At 53.2% G+C, this 21,873-nt stretch overlaps 1 long non-coding RNA gene and 1 pseudogene across 1 annotated transcript in view; both read right to left on the reverse strand.

Moving 5' to 3' along the window:
• Window positions 1–1,860, reverse strand: part of LOC139364364 (uncharacterized) — a 35,026-nt gene extending 33,166 nt beyond the window's left edge. Inside the window, exon 1 of the long non-coding RNA XR_011626088.1 lies at window positions 1,522–1,860. This is a non-coding gene — a long non-coding RNA (uncharacterized lncRNA). The remainder of the gene's footprint in view (window positions 1–1,521) is intronic.
• A 15,011-nt stretch (window positions 1,861–16,871) lies between these two features.
• Window positions 16,872–21,395, reverse strand: LOC105473240 (myotubularin-related protein 5-like; annotated as a pseudogene).
• Between the last annotated feature and the right edge of the window lie 478 nt (window positions 21,396–21,873).

Below are 21,873 nucleotides of genomic sequence, written 5' to 3' on the forward strand. Positions count from 1 at the left end.
GGGACTATAGGCGCTCACCACCTCACCCGGCTAGTTTTTTGTATTTTTTTTTTTTTAGTAGAGACGGGGTTTCACCGTGTTAGCCAGGATGGTCTTGATCTCCTGACCTCGTGATCCACCCGTCTCGGCCTCCCAAAGTGCTGAGATTACAGGCTTGAGCCACCGCGCCTGGCCGTCCTGAAATTTTTATTTTTACAGATATATATATATATATATATATATATATATATATATATATATATATTTTTTTTTTTTTTTTTTTTTACTGTAACAAGCATATGTCCCAGCCACCAGTCAGAATTCACACATGCTGTTATTCTGCCTGTGCCCTGGGGAAACTGAGGCTCAGAGAAGGAGAGTAACTTACTTGAGATCACATTGCTGATCAGTGACCACTAGGCCAGGCAGTCTGGCTCTGGAAGTGGCTTCGTCAGCCCCTGATGCTTCTCCCTTCGTGGCCTACACAGGAGAAGGTGTCAGCGGGACTGGGTCCTGGCGACTTCTATGCACACAGAGGACTGGGAGACACTGATGTATCACTCCGGGTATAAACTTCCCTCCCTTCCTCCCTCATAGGTCACGGCCAGAGACCATGTCTGCAGTGTGCTGGGCAGAGGATTCAGTATATAGCACACACTTGATCTATGTGAGCTGTGGGGACAGCCCTGGATTGCCTCTTTTCCTCTTCAGAGCTGAACTGCCTGCCTCTGCCAGGTTCCTGGGGTCAGGGTGAGCCCTGTCCCCGTCTCCCCATCACTGGAGGCTGTGCCAGCAGCAAGGCTGGGAGAAGGAAGATGGGGAGGTTTATCGTTGCAACGCTTGCTAATAGTAATGATTGATATGAAAATTTCAGGCTGATGGAAAATAGGGATGACGTGAGGCCCCAGATGGCTCCTCTGCTCTTCTTCCTCTCTGAACTCAAACAGCCAGGACATTGCGCAGAAAACTGCCTTGTTTCCATGCACGGCAACTAGCTAGACTTTCTCCTGGTCTGGCCCTTAGCAGAAGACATGCCTTTATCCATGCTTTCATCCATCCATCCATTCATCCGCTCACCCACCCATCCATCCATCCATTCATCCATCCATCCATCCATCCATCCATCCTCTCACTCACCCATTCATCCATCCACCCACTCACCCATCCACCCATACACCCACCCACCCATACACCCACCCACCCACCCATGCACCCACCCACCCATCCACCCATCCACCCATGCACCCATCCACCCATGCACCCACCCACCCACACACCCATCCAATCACCCATCCGTCCTTGCAAGATCAGTTCCCTGCTTTAAGCCTTCCAGCTGCAACTTTCTGAGGTTCTAGAAGGAATACTCACACCTGTTCATGGGGTCAAGTATAGGAGCTAATCGCCTGCGAGACGCACTGACCCCCTCCCTGTCCCCCATTACATCTCACCCCAGTCTCCCCAGACCTACTCTGGGGATTCAGGGTCCCCGGAGGGCGCTGCTACCGCATCTCCAGCAGGTGGCGCCAGAGGCTCTCTCCTTACCTGGGCGACGCTGCATGCTTGTTTTGGGAAGGCGCAGGCTGACCGGGTGTGGGAAGACAGGGCGGTGGCCCAGCCCAAGGCCAGGCTGGGTTCTTCCCCACTCCACACTCCAGGCCAGTGGGTGAGACAGAACTCTCGGAAGAAATCTTGGTCCTTGGGTGGGTGCTCCTGGCTGTGCAGGAGGCCTGTCCCCCATTTGGTCTGGGACCAGTACATGGTGGTTTGAGTCAACTCAGTCTGTCTCTCCTGAGAGTTTTGCTCTGGTCATAGATTTTGCAATTACACAGACCTCTGTTCAAATCTCAGCTCTGCCTCTTCAAGGCTGTGTGATCTTGGCCAAGTTGCTCTGTCTCTCTGGGCCTCAGGTTGCTTACCAGTAAAATGGGGTAATAATGCCTATTGTCAGGTCAACATAAGGGTTAAACGGGTCAGCACCAAATCATGACAGGTGGTCGGTGAGTGCAGGCTCCCTCCACCATCCACGGGCCTCATTTTGGTGGTCCTGTCAGCTGTCAGAGCCCAGCATGGGGCTGTATTCATGCTACACTGTTCCCGAACAAGGACAGAATTGGGCTTCTAATAAGACAGGACTGAAGGGTGGGATGAGGAAAGTTCTAGAAACTGCTTCTCAGGCCCACAGACAGCTGCACTAATGGCTGCCCCCTCCTTCTGGGGACTTGGGCAATCACTCCAACTTTCCAGTAACTTCTGCTTCTTTCACAATAGGCTGGAGGCATCATTCTACCTAAAAAATAATTGCTTTCTAGGAAAAGCCTGGCAAGTAAAAACCTCATCATGTTACCATGCGTCAGGCATTTAAAAAACAAAACAGTAAAGCCAGGCACAGTGACACATATCTGTAACCCTAGCTACTTGGGAGGCTGAGGCTGGAGGATTGCTTGAGCCCAGGAGTTCGAGAGCAACCTGGGCAATATAGTGAGACCCCTGCTTCTTAAAAAAAGCTAAAGAAAAGAAAAGAACAAAACTGAGTCCTGGCCGGGCTCAGTGGCTCACACTTGTAATCCCAGCACTTTGGGAGACTGAGGCAGGTGGATCACCTGAGGTCAGGAGTTCGAGACCAGCCTGGCCAACATGGCAAAACCCTGTCTCTAATAAAAATACAAATATTAGCTGGTATGGTGGCAGGTGTCTGTAATTCCAGATACTTGGGAGGCTGAGGCAGGAGAATTGCATGAACCCGGGAGGTGGAGGTTGCAGTGAGCGGAGAAAGTGCCATTGCACTCCAGCCTGGGTGACAGAGTGAGACTTCATCTTAAAAACCAACACAAACTCAGTCCTAGAGGTGGGTGATTTCTGTTTACTTCCCTTAGAAAGGCTGGATCTGTCCCCACAAAGTGGTGCTTGGGGCACCTGTTTCTGGGCAGTGAGTGATTAAGCCCCGGGAGTGGGTTGGTAGTAAAGCCGGGAGTCCTGTGCCAGAGGCGACACTAAACAGGTGTTTCCAATGTGTGTTTGCATCCTGGGTGTTCAGAAGCTGGAGATGAGCTGGGGAGGTTTGTCTTTAGTCCCACATAGCTTCTCCTAGGCCTCTTTTAGGGGACCAGGAACGCCAGGTGGTCTTGAAGGCAGGGTCCACAGCAAACTGGCTTGCTCCTGTCCTGTGGATGGGACGGGTAGGATGGGAGGCATCTGGGCTACGCTTCCCCCACTGGAGGTTTGAGATCTCAGAGCTGTGGGACCCCAAGCAGCAGACAAGCTCCAGTGACATGAGGACCCTTTGGAGGGTGAGGAACCAGACTGAGTGAGACACAGGAAACCCAAGGATGGGGAAGGGGGCCTCTGAGGTGGGGCAGGTCTCAGTCTGGAGCTCCTGGGAGTGACACTGGAATCCATTTATCACCGACGTCCGGCGGACTCTTCTTTTCTGCATTCCACTGGCCAGCCCCGGAGAGGTGGGGGCCATCTTTGGAGCTGCAGAAATCTTCGTGTCACATGTCCCATCAGCACCTCAGCAACCTTATCTCCACCCTTAGCTTTTCTCTAGGTGCTGAGAGTTCAGGTGACAGGGGGTGGCTCAGCTCTCCTGGTGAAAAGTGCAGAGTGGCTTCCAGTCCCACGAGCTGCCCACCTCTTCTCTCACTCACTACACAGCCTTGACATAGCAGAGCAGAAAGGGCAACCTTTGGAATCAGAGACACCTGAGTTTATTTATTTTTATTTATTTATTTTGAGACAGGATCTTGTTCTGTTGCCCAGGCTGGAGTGCAATAGCGCGATCCTAGTTTGCTGTAGCCTCCATCTCCTGGGCTCAAGTGATCCTCCCACCTCGGCCTCTCGAGTAGCTGGGACTACAGTTACACACCACCATAGCTTGGCAAATTTTTTCTTATTTTTGTACAGATAGGATCTTGCTTTGTCGCCCAAGCTGGTTTTGAATTCCTGGCCTCAAGCAGTCCTCCCACCTTGGCCTCCCTGGGATTACAGGCATGAGCCACCCCGTCTGGCAGTACCTGAGTTTAAATCCATGCTCTGCCACTGCTGTGTGACACCTGCAAAGTGCGTCACTCATCTGGGCCTTACTTTTCCTAATCTATCAGATGGGCACGGCCGACCTGCCCAGTCTGCCTCACAGAGTTAGGGTGACAATTATACAAGACACTGTGCGTTGCAAAAAAGAAAAGCATAATCTCACAGCACATGCTACCTCTCCATCTCTCTCCACAGCTGAATACAGGTCGCAGGCACATTTTATTTGAAACTCTCAACAGTAAAAAAAATTCTAAAACTGTTGCCCACATTAAAAAAATCAGATAGGCCGGGCGCGGTGGCTCACGCCTGTAATCCCAGCACTTTGGGAGGCCGAGGCGGGCGGATCACAAGGTCAGGAGATCGAGACCACGGTGAAACCCCGTCTCTACTAAAAATACAAAAAATTAGCCGGGCGCGGTTGTGGGCGCCTGTAGTCCCAGCTACTCGGGAGGCTGAGGCAGGAGAATGGCGTGAACCCGGGAGGCGGAGCTTGCAGTGAGCCGAGATCGCGCCACTGCACTCCAGCCTGGGAGACAGAGCGAGACTCCGTCTCAAAAAAAAAAAAAAAAAATCAGATAGTTATATAAGATTTTAAAGATATCCCTCTGTCTCTGACAATACAGGTGCATTCCCACAAGACAGTACTCAGGCTTACTGAGCTGCTCCCTTCTCCAGTCCCCATAGCCCCTCAAATGCCTGGTATGTCCCCAACACCTAGGCCAAGGGTCAGGTGCTATTTGTTGAAGGGGGCCTGCCCCTCCACGCCTGTGGGTATTTCTCACAAGGTGGAGACGAGAGACTGAGAAAAGACACAGAGACAAAGTATAGAGGAAGAAAAGTGGGCCCAGGGGACCGGCGCTTAGTAAGTGAGGACCTGCACCGGCCGGGTCTCCGAGTTCCCTCAGTATTTTTTTTTTTTTTTTTTTTTTTTGAGACAGAGTGTCGCTCTGTCGCCCGGGCTGGAGTGCAGTGGCCGGATCTCAGCTCACTGCAAGCTCCGCCTCCTGGGTTCCCGCCATTCTCCTGCCTTAGCCTCCCGAGTAGCTGGGACTACAGGCGCCCACCACCGCGCCCGGCTAATTTTTTGTATTTTTTAGTAGAGACGGGGTTTCACCGTGTTAACCAGGATGGTCTCGATCTCCTGACCTCGTGATCCGCCCGTCTCGGCCTCCCAAAGTGCTGGGATTACAGGCTTGAGCCACCGCGCCCGGCCAGTTCCCTCAGTATTTATTGATCACTATCTTTACCATCTTGGCAGGGGGAATGTGGTGTGAGTATAGGGTGATGGTGGGGAGAGGGTCAGTAGGAAAACGTGAGCAAAGGAATCTGTGTCATAAATAAGTTTAAGGAAAGGTGCTGTGCCTGGTTGTGCACATAGGCTAGATTTATGTTTAACTTTACGTAAACATCTCAGTGCAGTAAAGAGTAACAGAGCGGCCGGGTGCGGTGGCTCACGCCTGTAATCCCAGCGCTTTGGGAGGCCGAGGCGGGCGGATCACGAGATCAGGAGATCGAGACCATCCCGGCTAACACAGTGAAACCCCGTCTCTACTAAAAATACAAAAAAAATTAGCCAGGCGTGGTGGTGGGCATCTGTAGTCCCAGCTACTTGGGGGGCTGAGGCAGGAGAATGGCGTAAACCTGGGAGGCGGAGTATCGCGCCACTGCACTCCAGCCGCCTGGACGACAGAGCAAGACTCCGTCTCAGAAAAAAAAAAAAAGAAAGAAAAAAAAGAATAACAGAGCAGTATTGCTGCCATCATGTCTTACCTCCAACCATATGGCGGTTTTCTCCTACCTCAGAATAGAATGTATGGTCAGTTTTATACTGCGCCATTCCATTCCCAGGGACGTGCAGGAGACAGATGCCTTCCTCTTATCTCAACGTCACAGAGGCCTTCCTCTTTCACTAATCCTCAGGCACACCCTTTACAGGGGTCAGGCTGGGGGGCTGTAAGGTCTTTCCCTTCCCACGAGGCCACATCTCAGGCTGTCTCAGTGCGGGGAAACCCGGAGAATACCCAGGCTTTCTTGGGCAGGGGTCCCTGCGGCCTTCTGCAGTGCATTGTGTCTGGTTAATAGAGAATGGAGAATGGTGATGACTTTCACCAAGCATACTGCCTGCAAAAAGTTTTTTTTTTTTTTTTTTGAGATGGAGTCTCACTCTGTCACCCAGGCTGGAGTGCAGTGGCATGATCTTGGCTCACTGCAAGCTCCACCTCCTGGGTTCATGCCATTCTCTGGCCTCAGCCTCCTGAGTAGCTGGGACTACAGGCGCCCACCACCACGCCCAGCTAATTTTTTGTATTTTTAGTAGAGATGGGGTTTCACCGTGTTAGCCAGGATGGTCTCGATCTCCCGACCTCGTGATCCACCCGCCTCAGCCTCTCAAAGTGTTGGGATTACAGGTGTGAGCCACCGCGCCTGGCCTGAAAACATTTTTAACAAAATACATCTCTTGCACAGCCCTAAATCCCTTAAACCTTCAGTCAATACAGCACATGTTTTTGTGAGCATAGGGTTAGGGCAAGAGTTACGGATTAACAGCATCTCAAAGCAGAACAATTTTTCTTAGTAGAGTTGAAAATGGAGTTTCTGATGTCTTCCTTTTTCTACATAGACACAGTAACAATCTGATCTCTCTTTCTTTTCCCCACGATTTGTCACCTGGCTGGCTTCATTCACGACACCACCCACCTGGCCCCTGTAGGTGTTTGGGTTGGCAACCCCAGCTTGCTTTATTTATTTTTCTTTGAGACAGAGTCTAGCTCTGTTGCCCAGGCTGGAGTGCAATGGCACAATCTCGGCTCATTGCAACCTCCGTCCCCTGGGTTCAAGCGATTCTCATGCCTCAGCCTTCCGTGTAGCTGGGATTACCAATGTGTGCCACCACGCCTGGCTAATTTTTGTTTTTTTAATAGTAGAGATAGGGTTTCACCATGTTGGCCAGGCTGGTCTTGGACTCCTGACCTCAAGTGATCCACCCACTTCGGCCTCCCAAAGTGCTGGGATTACAGGTGAGAACCACTGCTCCTGGCCCTCAGCATAATTTAAATGGGAAGTCCAGTGTTATCATGACTGTCTCCGGTCATTCCAAGCCTGGGCATCTGCTTCTGGCTGAGTCATGACCCCTCTCTTCTTCTTCTTTTTTTTTTTTTTTTTGAGACGGAGTCTCGCTCTGTCGCCCAGGCTGGAGTGCAGTGGCCGGATCTCAGCTCACTGCAAGCTCTGCCTCCCGGGTTCACGCCATTCTCCTGCCTCAGCCTCCCGAGTAGCTGGGACTACAGGCGCCCGCCACCTCGCCCGGCTAGTTTTTTGTATTTTTTAGTAGAGATGGGGTTTCACCGTGTTAGCCAGGATAGTCTCGATCTCCTGACCTCGTGATCCACCCGTCTCGGACTCCCAAAGTGCTGGGATTACAGGCTTGAGCCACCGCGCCCGGCCCCTCTCTTCTTCTTGATGCACCCTCCAGCCCTGCGTGTGTACCCACCCACTTGGCACTTTCAGAAGAGTGGCTGTGACTCACTTAGACAAAAACTGCATTTTACTGTCCTGATAGCTGAAAACTGCTTGGATGAGCCTCGACAATTTAGGGATTTGAAGGAGTTTCCCAAGCCCCTAATGTGTTCTTCCCTGACTGAGTGGAGTGAGCCAGCCCCATGGGACTCAGTGCCCCGGCCTCCCACCATCACCTGCACCAGCCCATCTCTGTCTTCCCCCTCTCCACCCCATTGTGATCAATGGGACAGGCCCTCAGGTTGCAGGGCATGAACCCATCAGAGGAGCCAGACCTTGGGCCCTGAAGGGACCTCTGGCCACTCACAGTCCCTCCAGGGAGCCCCTGGGTGTGGAGTTTGGGCTCTGACTGCAGCAGGAGGAGGCCCAGGAAGGCCCCACCCTGGCTTTTCTCCTTTTCGATGTGTCTCTTTCCCGGCAAAATATGGGTCCTAGTGGCCAGTGTCCCTGGGAGCTTTCGAATCAAGTTTTCTGGATACCTGCCACTCAGCCAGCTGGTGGCACCTCTAGAAAGCTTTTCTGTTGCTGAGAACATAAGTCTGTTGGGGAAAAGGCTGCGAGATGAGCCCTCCAGGTCTGACACACTGCCTGGCTGTTGCCTGGGACCACTGTCTTTGCCCACCTCTTGGCTAAGCTTCAGCCTCCTTCCAGGAATGCTTCCTGGATCTCAGCCCTCTGGAGCTGTGTGTTTTCATCTTCCCCTAGTTTGCTGTGTGACTTCAGGCAAGTGGCACAACCTCTCTGCTCTACTTGCTTAGGATGCCTAGAAGAATCTGAGCAGAGCACTCTGTGGAAGGGTCAGCGACAGATGCAGTGGAGGAAGGGCTGGTGCCAGAAGAATGTTTATGTGGCAGCACCGTGAGTACCATGAGGCCGAGGACGGGAGCCAGATTTCCTGTGTTCGAATTCCAGTTCTAGGCCAGGCACGGTGGCTTACACCTGTCATCCCAGCACTTTGGGAGGCCGAGGCGGATGGATCACCTGAGTTCAGGAGTTTGAGACCAGCCTGGCCAACATGGTGAAACCCCATCTCTACTGAAAATATAAAAATTAGGCAGGCATGTTGGTGTATGCCTGTAATCCCAGCTACTCGGGAGGCTGAGGCAGGAGAATCAATCTCTTGAACCTGGGAGATGGAGGTTGCAGTGAGCCGAGATCGTGCCACTGCACTGCATCCTGGGTGACAGAGCAAGATCCCGTCTCAAAAAAACAAACAAACAAAAACAAACAAAAAACCCACCAAATTCTGTTTCGATCACTTGGTAGCTCCATGACCTTGGGGACAATTATAGCACCCACTGCATAGGGTGGCTGAGAGGATTAAACAAAATCACGTGAGAGACGCACTTGGCACCATTGAGATGTTCAGGAAAAGCCGTTGTTAGGATTGGCACCTGAACAGCACAGAACCTGCCACAGGAAGAGAGAAGCTCCCAGGGCACAGATGTCAGCTCACCCACAGTTCCTACAGGTGGAGCTGCGGCTATGAAGCCTTGATTGCCAGGGGTTAGGGACCTGGATTTGGGTCACTTTCATTTCTGCCACGCCTGAGCATGGCAGACCCCCAGGGAGGAGACGGGATAAGCTCTCGCAGGACCCCTGCCATGGTGGGTGCTGTGAGCTGCCCTCTCAGAGGTGAGTTTCCTGGGTGCTGCCACACAAAGCACATGGCAGGGGCTCGGATCCCTCCACCCAAACCCATACAAGGCCTTGGGCCTGTGCTCACCAAATCGGATCACGGGGATGCAGGGGGTTCACCTTCTCCAAGGAAGGGCCTGGGACACAAGAGAAAACAGGGAACTATTTCGAGAAGGTGTCGAGGCTGGGACACTAAAATTAGAGGCTTGGTTCCTAAAAAGACATTGGCGCCAACCGAGGCCTTGAAGAGGGGCTCTTCAGCACGGAATGTGACCCCAGGAAGCACGCTCACAGTTCTGGACAATGAGGTCAGCCTGCAGGGCGCATGGGACCGCCCAGTGGCCGGTGGTCATGGGCACCTCTCCCCGCCGCCAGCCCCACCTGCAGAATGCTGGAGCTGGCTCCAACCGCTTCCCGTCTGCACTGAGCCAGCGCAAGGGCGAGCGGACAGAGCCTCACGTTCCCGGCGCTGCTGCCCTTCCAGGCTGCTTTCCTTTTTTGACTGTCCTTTTGGCTTCTTATGCTTTCGGCTCCATGCTGGATGTGCGTCAGCGGGTGGGATGCAGAAGCAGCAGCTAGCTTGGAGGCTGGTGTTCCTGGAGGCTGGGAGCGGGGTGGGGGGAAGTATGAACCAGGGAGGGGCCTGGTATCCCCAGCCCAGATGGGCCTAGGCTGCTGTCCCCCAGGGACAGGGAAGCTCAAGACTTTCTTTTCTTCCTTCCTTCCTTCCTTCCTCTTTCTTTCCTTTCTTCTTTCTCTCTTTCTCTCTTTCCTTCCTTCCCTCCCTCCGGCCCGCCCGCCCTTCTTCCTTCCTTCCTTCTTTCCTTCCTTCCTTCCTTCCTTCCTTCCTTCCTTCCTTCCTTCCTTCCTTCCTTCCTTCCTTCCTTCCTTCCTTCCTTCCTTCCCTCCTTCCTTCTTTTTTGAGGCAGAGTCTTGTGTCTCCCAGGCTGGAATGCAGTGGCACGATCTCAGCTCACTGTAACCTCCATCTCCCAGGTTCAAGCGATTCCCTGCCTCAGCCTCCTGAGTAGCTAGTATTACAGGCATGCGCCACCACACCCCACTAATTTTTTGTATTTTTTAGTAGAGACAGGGTTTCATCATGTTGGCCAGACTGGTCTCGAACTCCTGACCCCAAGCGATCCACCTGCCTCGGCCTCCCAAAGTACTGGGATTACAAGTGTGAGCCACTGTGCCTAGCCCAAGACTTTCTTTCTTTGTCTCCTCCTCTGGCCTCAGAGGAAGCTGGGGAAGTCCTTACAGAGCCAACTTCCTGGGGTGAGGCGCCAAAGGGGTCTTAGTCCCGCTGCTCGGAGATGGAGGCGGCTCCTCTCCCTCCTCTCAGGGCTCCGGCCTAGAGTCCAAGGCTTCATCATTTGCCTTTTCTCTTAGCCCAAGGTGTTTTCCCACAGGAGGGAGTGTGGCAAATTTGATCCTGTCCCCATACTCCTCTTTAAATTCCCTTAGCAACTACTCATGGCCCTAGGATGGGGTCTGAATTTACCACCATCTAGAAGGCCCCGCAAAGTCCAGCCCTGCCCAGCTCTCACTCCAAGTCCTAGACCCGTGACCATCTCTCCTGTTTTCCAACACACCAAGTTCACTGTCCCTCTCCTCCTCGCCCAGCTGAGTCCCACTTACTCAATGTAACGTGAGACAATGTAAGTGTCCCTCCCCTAGAGAGGCCTGGCCAGGCCGGGACATTAGGTTCAGTCTCATTGCCATCTGTTCTCGTAGGACCCTTTTTGCTGTGTGCTGGTGCTCCCCATCGGAACATCAGCTCCGTGGCACCTGCCCGCTGTTGTAACTCCAGTGCTTGGCACAAAGCAGGGACTCAGAGACCCATGTGGCCTTCGTTGAGGTGGAAACCAAGAGGGAAGTGCCCTGGTCACTCTTGGACAATGGGGGCCTAGAAATGCAGGGAGGTGGCTGTGCCCTGTCACAGACAGGCTGCCTGGGCAAAGGAGACTTGGTCTACCAAAGGAGGCCAGAAGGATGACACCATGGGAGAGTGCATGGCTGGAATGGAGCTTGGGGACAATGTCCACCGGTCTCACCCACAGGGCTGCCCGTAGCTCAGTGGTCAGCCCCAGCGGGTCCCCTGCTCTTTAGCCTGACTCCGTGACACCTCTCCAAGACCAAAGCCGACAAGCAGATGGGCCTTGAATCAGGCTCGGAGGGTGAGCTGGGGTTTCCGTAGCAAAGGTAGAGGGAAGTGCTCAGGAAAATGATAAACATGTCTCCCCAAAACCTGGCATAGTTGTTCCCCTCTGAACCCCCATACTGTCTCCTGGATATGAGGAGAGATGGCTGTGGGGGCTCAGAGCCTGACCCTCCCTACCCCAGGTCCCCCGTCACATGCTTAGGTTTGTTAAACAGTCAGACAGGTGCGGTGGCTCATGCCTGTAATCCCAGCACTGTGGGAGGCCAAGGTGGGAGGATTGCTTGAGTCCAGGAGTTTGAGACCAGCCTGGGCAGCATGGCAAGACGTCATTTCTATTTTTTTTAATTAAAAAATAAAAAACAGGCCGGGCGCGGTGGCTCAAGCCTGTAATCCCAGCACTTTGGGAGGCCGAGATGGGCGGATCACAAGGTCAGGAGATCGAGACCATCCTGGCTAACCGGGTGAAACCCCGTCTCTACTAAAAAATACAAAAAAAAAACTAGCCGGGCGTGGTGGCAGGCGCCTGTAGTCCCAGCTGCTTGGGAGGCTGAGGCAGGAGAATGGTGTGAACCCGAAAGGTGGAGCTTGCAGTGAGCTGAGATCCAGCCACTGCACTCCAGTTTGGGCGACAGAGCAAGACTCCGTCTCAAAAAAAAAAAATAAAAAAAATAAAAAAAATAAAAAACAAACACACACACACTCAGAAAAGCTGTGTTGAGTTGAATGGAGCTGCATCAGCTTTGCTTGGCTGGCTCTCTCCCAGCTCCTGCTAAGACACATTTGTCCAGGGCAGTTCTGGTTTATGTCCATCCATTGCCTGGCTTTTAATACAACCCACGTCATACCAAAGCTCCCTGGTTTGGAATTTGTGTTACATGGTTATGCTATTAGGTCTAAATATGATCATATGGAATTATCTCTAAGACAATTTAGTAATTAAATAGCTTACTAATTTAAGCAGTACAAATATGCAAAAAATTGCATGTGCTTGTGCTATAGAGAAAAATTTGTATAGGAGGCATAAGAAAACGATCAGTGATGCCTGGGAGGGAAGTAGGTGGGAGCTGAAGGACTTGGAGTTCGATGGGAGGGAGTTACCTTTAATTGTGCATCCTTTTCTATATATACAGGATATACAGAACCATATATATATATATATATATGGTTTTGTTGGGTTTTTGTTTTTGAGACAGAGTCTCACTCTGTTGCCCAGACTGGAATGCAATGGCACGATCTCAGTTCATTACAACATCTGCCTCACAGGTTCAAGCGATTCTCATGCCTCAGCCTCCTAACAGCTGGGACCACAAGTGCCACCATGTCCGGCTAATTTTTTGTCTTTTTGTTAGAGATGGGGTTTCATACATTGCTCAGGCTGGTCTCAAACTCCTGGCCTCATGTGATCCTCTGGCCTCGGTTTCCCAAAGTGCTGGGATTACAGGTGTGAGCCACCATGTCTGGCATGATTTCTACTACTTTTTGAGAAAAGTAAACTTGAGTTACTTTTTCTCAAGAGGGGCCCAGCACAGTGGCTCATGCCTGTAATCCCAGCGCTTTGGGAGGCCGATGCGGGTGGATCACAAGGTCAGGAGATCGAGATCATCCTGGCTAACACGGTGAAACCTCGCCTCTACTAAAAATATAAAAAATTAGCCAGTCGTGGCGGTGGGCGCCTATAGTCCCAGCTACTCAGAAGGCTGAGGCAAGAGAATGGCGTGAACCCAGGAGGCGGAGCTTGCAGTGAGCCGAGATCGCGCCACTGCACTCCAGCCTGGGCGAAAGAGCAAGACTCAGTCTCAAACAACAACAACAACAACAAAACAAAAACAAACAAACAAACCAACCCCGCCGTCCACCTCTCACCCTCTAATCTGAACCCCCAGGTTTGTATTTTATGGCTTGGGGCTTTTTACTTTGTTATTTTTCTACCCACTGATTTCTGAGGTTTGGTGTGAAAATTGGTGAGATCTGGGGTTTGTAATTAATAAAATACCAAGCAAAAAACTCAACAAAACATGCTTGGTCTTTCTCTGTTTTGACTACGCATTCCTCGAGGGCAGGGACATTTGGGGGTCGCCTTTGTCCAACAGTGGTGAGTTCATGGTAGGTGTGAACGGGTGTTTGCTAAACTAAGCCCAGGGCGGTGAGAAGGGCGAGCAGGTCACTCACCGGCAAGAGCCCTGGCTGCCTGCCCACCTTTTCCAAGAGGCCTTTCTAACTCTCCTACCAGGGCCGGCAGACTCGGTCCATCCTGGAGCCCACTTGGTGGGCTGTGGTGAGTGGAGGCTTTCCATGCCACGGGAAGTAGCCCAGGCTTGATGAACGATGCCTTCCCAGGCGAGGGATGGAGAACAATGTACCCACTTATGTGCAGGCACAGGTGATCCTGGCTGGGGCAAAGACTCTCCTAGTTTACTTCCTGCTTGGCCATGACAATGACCCAAGCTCTCAGGCCCCAGGCACACTTGCACACGTGCCTCAGGGCCACACGGGGTGGGTTGGAGAATCCCAGGAATGTGTTGGAACTGCTGACAGCAATTCATGCTGTGCGTGTGATCGGCCCATGTGACTTCCGCAGGGAACCGTGTGCCTGGTGGGCTCCAGCGCCCCTATCTTGAGCCTCCCAGGTCTTCTGAGCCCCAGCGCTGGTGCTGAAGAGCAGGATGGCGTTGCAGGGGATGCAGAGATGAAATTTAATGGGCAAATCTGCTTGCCCATGGCCACTCCACTTAGTTCTTCATCCAGGGAGGGGTGGCCTAGGCACGGTGGCCAGGGATTGGCTGTGCACAGGGAACAGGAAGCCCTGAGCGGGAATGGCCAGGGGAGGTGGGTGGCGCTCACTGCCTACAGCAGGTGTGGCCGTGGTGCTGACAGGCCCAGCTTCTCAGGGCTGGAGGCCCAGGCTCCAGAAGTGCAGGCTATGGGGCTTTATCAGCCATTAGAGCAACAGTTTGTGGCAATCCTGCCAGCCATGGGTGCTGACAGCCAGGAGCTAGGCGGAGTACAGCTTCCTCCCTTGGCCTCCCTGCTCCCAGCCTCGAGGCCGGGGTGCACATTGCAGGGACATTTGAGGAGAGGAGAGATGGCAGGGAGGAGAGGGAGGAAGAGATGGGCCCAGAAGCTTGTTTCTCCTTAGAGATTTTATTTTTCTTTATTTTATTTTTAAAGGAAAGTCTCTGAGAGATATATGTATATATATATTTGTTTCGTTTGTTTGGTTTTGTTTTTAAAGACAGGGTCTTGCTCTGTTGCCCAGGCTGGAGTGCAGTAGTGCAATCACAGCTCACTGCAGCCTCGACCTTCTGCAAGATTTTGAAACGTGTTTTTACCTTCACAAAAGCTGACACCTGCTTACTGCAACAAGTAAATTATTTTAAAAGGGCTGAGGCGCTTTGAGGGGAGAAAGGAGGAGGTGAATGAGAGGGAGATGGAGAAGCACTAAGAACAAAATCCAGCCCCTTCCCCCTTTCTCCAGCTGCCTCCTAAACTGTCTTGGAGCTCTCCTCCGAGCTGCCCTCCACGTGAGTTTCCTAAGCTGTCTCAAAGCTCTCCTCCTGCCTCTGTGTGAGTTTCCTGCAGCTGCTGTGTCAAATTGCCAGCAACTTGGTGGCATAAAACAAGACAGATGTATTATCTTATAGCTCCAGAGGTCAGAAGTCTAAAATCAGTATCACTGAGCTGAAGTCAAGGTGTGGCGGGGCCGCCCCCTCTGGAGGCTCTCAGGGGAATCCTTCCTGGCCTCTGCCAGCCTCTGGTGACTCCAGGTGTTCCTTGGCTTGTGGCCGCATCACCCCAGTCCCTGCCTCCGTGGTCACACTGCCTTCCCTGCTTCTGTGTGTGGTGGGGTCTCCCTCTGCCTCCTTCTTGTATAATAAGAACACTTGTGATCATATTTAGGGTCCATTGCATAATCCGGGATGATCTCCCCATCTCCAGAACCTAATTTAGTCACTGCTGCAAAAGTTTAGTCACCTCTGCAAAGTCTGTTTATTGCCATAGAAAGTGAGATTCGCAGGTTGCAGGGGTTAGGGAGTGGATGTCTTTGCAAGGACATTAATTAGCCCACCGTATCCTCCCTGCTCCAGCCCCACCAGCCTGCCAGGGCTCCTGAAACCACCTACATCCCTTCCACCCCTGCCTCCTCAAGCCCTGGCTTTGGCTCTGTCCTCTGCTGAGATGCTTTTCCCGAACTCCCGCTCTTCCTTATTCCCCCGAGCTCAATTTAAACATCACCTCCTTGAAGACAACCTCTGGCCTATTCCAAGAAAAGAGCTGTGCCCAGTTACCCTTTGTGCCTGGCACATAGTAGTTGCTCAGTGCAAAAGTGTTGGTGACTGAGAGGCATAGAAACCCTCTGAGCACTTGACAGCCCCAAAGGGGAAGCCGGGCTTCCTGATGCCTGGAACATTCCTTGAGCCCTTCTTGCCTTTGTTCTCCCACACCTGGGCAGAGGATTTGTTGACAGCCCCTGCCCCTTCAGACACCAGTAACAGCCATCCGTGTTGGGCAGAGTTTGAGGTCTATGTCCGCACTGGCATAGGCCTCAGGAGATGGGGCCTTGGTTTTTTTCCCATCAAAGCTCATAGAGTAGGATGGGATGGGGAGGGGAGGGGAAGGGAGTGGCAGCACACATGTTTAGCTTTCGCTGCGGGCCCTGGACAGGAAAGGTCACTGAAGGGACAGCGTCTCAGGGCCCAGCTCAGCAACATCTGGCTTACAGCCTGCCTTCCCAGCATGTCCCAGAGGCCCTTGAGGACAGAGTGGCAGGTGACAGCACTGACATTAGTGCCAAACTTCCTGGGCCACTGCCACCCACCGGGAGGGGCTTTGGGGAAGGCATCTGGCCTTTCTATGTCCAGTATAATAAAAATAAGAGCCGACTTTTATGGAGCACTGACTCAGCTCCAGGCTGTGCTCATTCAGTCCTCGCAGTCACTCAGATAATGGCCTTCAGTGTGTAGAACCATTCATGGCAGCTGAAGAAACACCGACTTATTTCCCGGGCGAAATTCTTTGAAGGTTCTTGGTGTCCATCTGAACACAGAAGATGGAAGGGGGGAAGGATGGAGGCGGGGGGAGGGAGAGAGGGACTAGGCTACAGGGTCCAGTATCCTGGAATAAGTGCTTCACTTCCCTGGAGGTGATTTCTGGATGATTTGTCTTGCTCCGGATGATTTATTTATTTGTTGATTTATTTGGCGTTAGCGTCCTGTTTATATAGACTCTGGATCCAGAAACAACTCGCCGGCAGCCGGCTGGCTGGACCAGCACACGCTGACCGGGCTGGACTATTGACAGGCCCATTGTGGGCTGTACCTTGGCCACCTCCAGGGACAGTGCTCAGCTGTGACCCCAAAATAAGTTAGGGCCAGCTGGGCGGGGCGGGGTGGGGCAGGGACGGGGTCTGTATGCGCCATGTGCTGGGGGCTCGGGGCCTCAATATTGTCGAGGGCTGGGGCAGTAAAGATGGCTGAGGCGGCCCTGCCCGCCCCTAGTGGTCAGTAACAACTAGAATCAGAGCAGCTGGGCAAGGCCGGGAGGCTCAGGCGTCCGACAGGCAGCTCTGGATCCGGTCCACCCACTGCTGGGCCGAGGGCCTATCCTGGGTACAGAAGTTGTAAACGCAAAGTGTTGTCTTCACATCAAAGAAGGCTTTGTCCCACAAAGACCTGCGCAGCAGCTGGCCCCTGCATTCCCCCTTCTCCTCGTACAGCATCCCCAGTTCAATGCGTTCAGTGTCAGAGTCAAGCAGGAAGGTCCAGAACGGCGGGACATATGGTGGCAGCTGAGGAAACTACGGTAGAACTGGCTGAACTCAAACTCTAGGGGAAACTGCAGATGGGCCTGGTATTACGCAGTCCAGGAACTGCAGGAAGGTGGGTGTGAAGCTGCTGCTCTGCCCAGTCAGGGTGTGGGCCCCGCAGTGGCTGAAGTGATGACCGAAGGACAACTACTCCTTCTCCACCAGCAGGCGGAAGCCCTCCAGCGTGCAGTAGAAGGGGTCTGAGAGCAGCTGTACCAAGGATACCACCTGGCTGGTTATGTCCCAGCCATCCTCTAGGCCCACCAGCATGGAGGAGTCTGAATCCAGGGCTTCCACCACCAGCACTGACACCTGCAGCAGCTTGCGGATTGGGGTCAGCCGCTCTGAGTCCTCCAGCGAGCGCAGGGAGGAGTCTGGGCTTATTAGCGGGGCAGCCCAGGACACATGCCTTCAGCAGCTTCTTGAAGTTGGCCTTCACCTGCTGTGCCTCGAATACCTCAACAGGCACCAGCTCCCACTGCCGCAGGGGGTCTGGCTGCACACCCTTGAGCTGGGCTTTGTTCCCGAGGATGCAGAGGGCTGCTCACTGCAGCCACAGGAAGCCCGGGTGGGCGAGGGGGCCCTGTTGCGTGGGGTGGGGCCAGTGCATCTCTGCCAGCTAGCAAGGAGCCCATATCGGCGCCAAGCCCACTGCTGCGCCCACTGGTCTAGATACTGCCCCACTTACTTCAGGGTGCAGTCTGTCTGGAGGGCAAGGTCTCCATGGGGTTGGACAGTGTGATGACCCTGACTCTGGGGCTGGAACCGTGACTGCCCATGTGGGCTGAGGAGAAGCCGCTAAGCACGTTGCATCCCGATGCGTTGGCATAGCGGGGCATGGAACTGATCAGAGCTTGCAGGTGCTTCTCCTGCTCCAGGCTGCTCGAGTCCACCTGGGGCTGGCCTGGAGAAGGTGCATTCTGGGTCTTGAAGAGGCCGAGGACACCTCTGCCCTGCAGGCCCCCAGAGTGCAGCAGCACTGCCTTGGACCGCCCACTGCACCAGCAGACCATGGGGAAGCGGTTCTGGCGGTAGCAGCGGGACACCCACTGCAGGGCGTTGTCCTGGACACCCTGGGGCATGACCAGCAGCCCCGGGTAGCTGTGGCAGATGGTGGTCAACATTGACCAGAGAAATGCGAAAGGGCTTTGGCCCAGCTCAGGCTGCTGCTCAGGGTGCCAGCCCGAAGTGCTAGTAGTCGCGGCAGCAAGCCTCTTCCACCAGGATGCTGACGGTCATGAGGTCTGAGGGTTTCAGAACTGAGGACGGGGTCAGCATGCTGGGCTCCAGCTCCTCTGACACTGAGATCTCGTCCCCCGGTCCTCAGGGGGCGGCTGGCCCTGGTGCTCCCAGCTTGGGGGGTTGTACGTCTTGCGAGTGACATGCTGGCGCCCGATGGTCATCTTAGCATTCTTGAACAGGTTGCGGGACAGGGTTCTGAGGGAAGGACCCTTGTCCTTGGTGACTCGGGGTGGCCGGCCGAGTGTATGGACAGAGCCCAGAGTGAACGCCAAGGTGGCTCTGACGTCCGGTGGGTCCCGCAGCTTATGCAGCTGCCTGTGGAAGTTGCTCTGGATGATTTTTAAAGCTCCCTTTGGCTGGGCGCAGTGGCTTATACCTGTTATCCCAGCACATTGGGAGGCTGAGGCAGGAGGATCCCTTGAGCCCAGGAGTTCAAGACCAGCCTGGGCAACATAGGGAGACCTCCATCTTTACAAAAAAATTAAAAAGTTATCTGGCTGTGGTGCTGCACGCCTGTAGTCCTGACTACTCAGGAGGCTGAGGTGGAAGGATCACTTGAGCCCAGGAGTTTGAGGCTGCAGTGAGCTGTGATCATGCCACTGCCCTCCAGCCTGGGTGACAGAACAAAATGCTATCTCTGAAATAAATAAATAAATAAATAAATAAATAAGTAGTCCTCTTCATTCTTGTTTGTTTTGGAGGCTGAGAACGGCTGACCTGTCTTGGTGACAGGGACCAGCCTGCGGGCATGAAACTTAAAAACTCACCCAGACAGAAGGAACCGCTCACTCTCAGAGCACAGCAGACAGCTCTGCTGGAACTGGGATCTAAGTCAAGCAGGGAGTTGCGTGGCTCTTGAAGAAATGGCTTGAGTATAACCCTCACCCCAGAGTCAGAGACAAAAAACAGACTGATGGACTCCCAAGAACAGGAGTCATCTGTCACTTATGATGAACAAATTATGTATATATATAAAATATATATGTGTGTGTGTGTATGTGTGTATATATATATATGTGTGTGTGTCTGTGTGTGTATTTGAGACAGAGTTTTGCTCTGTCGCCCAGGCTGGAGTGCAGTGGTGCGATCTTGGCTCACTGCAACCTCTGCCTCCTGGGTTCAAGGCATTCTCCTGCCTCAGCCTCCCGAGTAGCTGGGACTACAGGCGTGTGCCACAACACCTGGCTAATTTTTGTAGTTTTAGTAGAGATGTTGGCCCGGCTGCTCTTGAACTCCTGACCTCAAGTGATCTACCTGCCTTGGCCTCCCAAAGTGCTGGCATCACGGGCGTGAGCCACCATGTCCAGCCCAAATGGCATTTTTAAATGATCTCTATAAGGGTTGAAGTTCTATCTGAAGCTACTTCACGTCATGCTAGAAAAGTGACCCCATTAAGATAAGCACGGTAGGTGCTGAGGTGGGAAGCAGAAGCTCTTGGTCGGCTTTTGTTCCCCAAGTGCTCACACCCTGGGGCATTCCCGCCACTCTCCTCCCTCCTCAAAGCTTCCTCTGGGAGCCCAAGTGCTAAACCCCAACAATGAGGGCAACGTGGGGCGGAAAACACTGTGTGTCTTCTTCGCCCCGGGAATGGAGCTGAACTTCCAATGGGAAGGGTTCGGTTCTCTCTCTCACCTGCACTGGAGGAAGAAGCTGGGGTGAGAGACAAGAATTCAGCCTCAGAGGACTTTCTTTGTAGGGTGAGAAAGCCCTGGGTGTTAGGATCACAAAAGTAGAGATTAGATTAGATTAAAGTTCAACCATTACTAAGCCTGTCTGTATCCCGTGCTCCATGAATGAGGGGTCCTGTATTCCTTGTTTCTGCTGCGGTCCCAGTGCTCAGACAGTGCTTGGCATACAGCAAGCACTCACTAAATAGTTGAATGGATGAATGGATGCCTCACTTTCCTCATTTATACAACAGAAGTCATGGTACCCCCCTGTATTCACTATCAGTTGCTACGTAACAAATTAGGCCCAAATTACTTGGTGGCTTAAAACAACAGTCACTTTATTCCCACTCATAATTTCCATGGGTCAGGAATTTGGGATTTTTGTTTTGTTTTGTTTTGTTTTGTTTTTTTAGGCGGAGTCTCGCTCTGTCGCCCAGGCTGGAGTGCAGTGGCGCGATCGCGGCTCACTGCAAGCTCCGCCTCCCGGGTTCATGCCATTCTGCCACCTCAGCCTCCCAAGTAGCTGGGACTACAGGCGCCTGCCACCACGCCCGGCTAGTTTTTTGTATTTTTAGTGGAGACGGGGTTTCATTGTGTTAGCCAGGATGGTCTCGATCTCCTGACCTCGTGATCCGCCCGTCTCGGCCTCCCAAAGTGCTGGGATTACAGGCTTGAGCCACCGCGCCCGGCCGATTTTTTTTTTTTAAGACGGAGTTTTGCTCTATCGCCCAGGCTGGAGTGCAGTGGTGCGATCTTGGGTCACTGCAACCTCTGCCTCCCCGGGTTCTAGCAATTCTCCTGCCTCAGCCTCCCCGGTAGCTGAGAATACAGGTGTGTGCCACACCACCCGGCTAATTTTTTGTATTTTTAGTAGAGACAGCGTTTTGCCATGTTGGCCAGGCTGGTCTCAAATTCCTGATCTCAAGTGATCTGCCCGCCTTGGCCTCCCAAAATACTGGGATTACAAGCGTAAGCTGCCGCACCTGGGATTTTGTGTGGCTCTATCTCAGGGTCTTTCATGCCACTGCAGTCAGACAGTGGCTGGAGTCAGAACAGGAGGGGACTGGCCAGGCATTTCTCTCTCTTCGTGGAGTCTCGGGGTTTCTCCAGCGGGTGACTTTGGGCTTCCTCACACCATGGTTGCCCCAGAGCTCCCAGGCAAGTGCTCTGGTGGGGAAAGTGGAAGCTACTTCACTGCTATAACCTACTCTGAGAAGTCACAGAGCGTCACTTCTGCCACAGGCCCAGGCCCGTCTGGATTCAAGAGGAGGGAACGTGGACTCTGCTTCCAATGGGAGGAGTGTCGGTGTCCCGTAGTAGGAGCACGTGGGGTGGGGGAGCTCGTGGCCATCTTTGGAGATTCAATCTGCCGCTGCTAGGAGGAGGCCAGACTGACATTCGAACCCAGGCAGGCTGAATGCAGGCCCTGACCTCTGCATCACCGCTGCATGGGGCTGCCCCAGGAGAGGCCAAGTCTCTCAAAGACCTGAAGGAGAACTACGCGTCCTACGCAGTGAGGCCCACAGCAAATACCCTTTGCAAATACAAGATGCCTGGGTTCGTTTACTGTGGCTGTAACAAAGCACCACAAAGCGGGTGGCTTCAAGCAACAGAAATGGTCTCCTTACAGTTCCAGAGTCCAAAAGGCTGAGACCACAGTGGGGACCTGGCCATGCCTTCTCTAAGGGCTCCAGGGAGGGGCCGTCCTTGCCTCTCCCAGCCTCCAGGGTTGCTGGGAATCGGGGGTGTTGCTTGGCTTGTACATGCACCACTGCAGCCTCTGCCTCGGCTTTTACTCGGCCTCCCTGCTGCCTGTCTGTGTCTGCGTC

This window comes from Macaca nemestrina, chromosome 1 (genome assembly GCF_043159975.1).
Source record: "Macaca nemestrina isolate mMacNem1 chromosome 1, mMacNem.hap1, whole genome shotgun sequence".
In the NCBI taxonomy this organism is placed as follows: domain Eukaryota; kingdom Metazoa; phylum Chordata; class Mammalia; order Primates; family Cercopithecidae; genus Macaca; species Macaca nemestrina.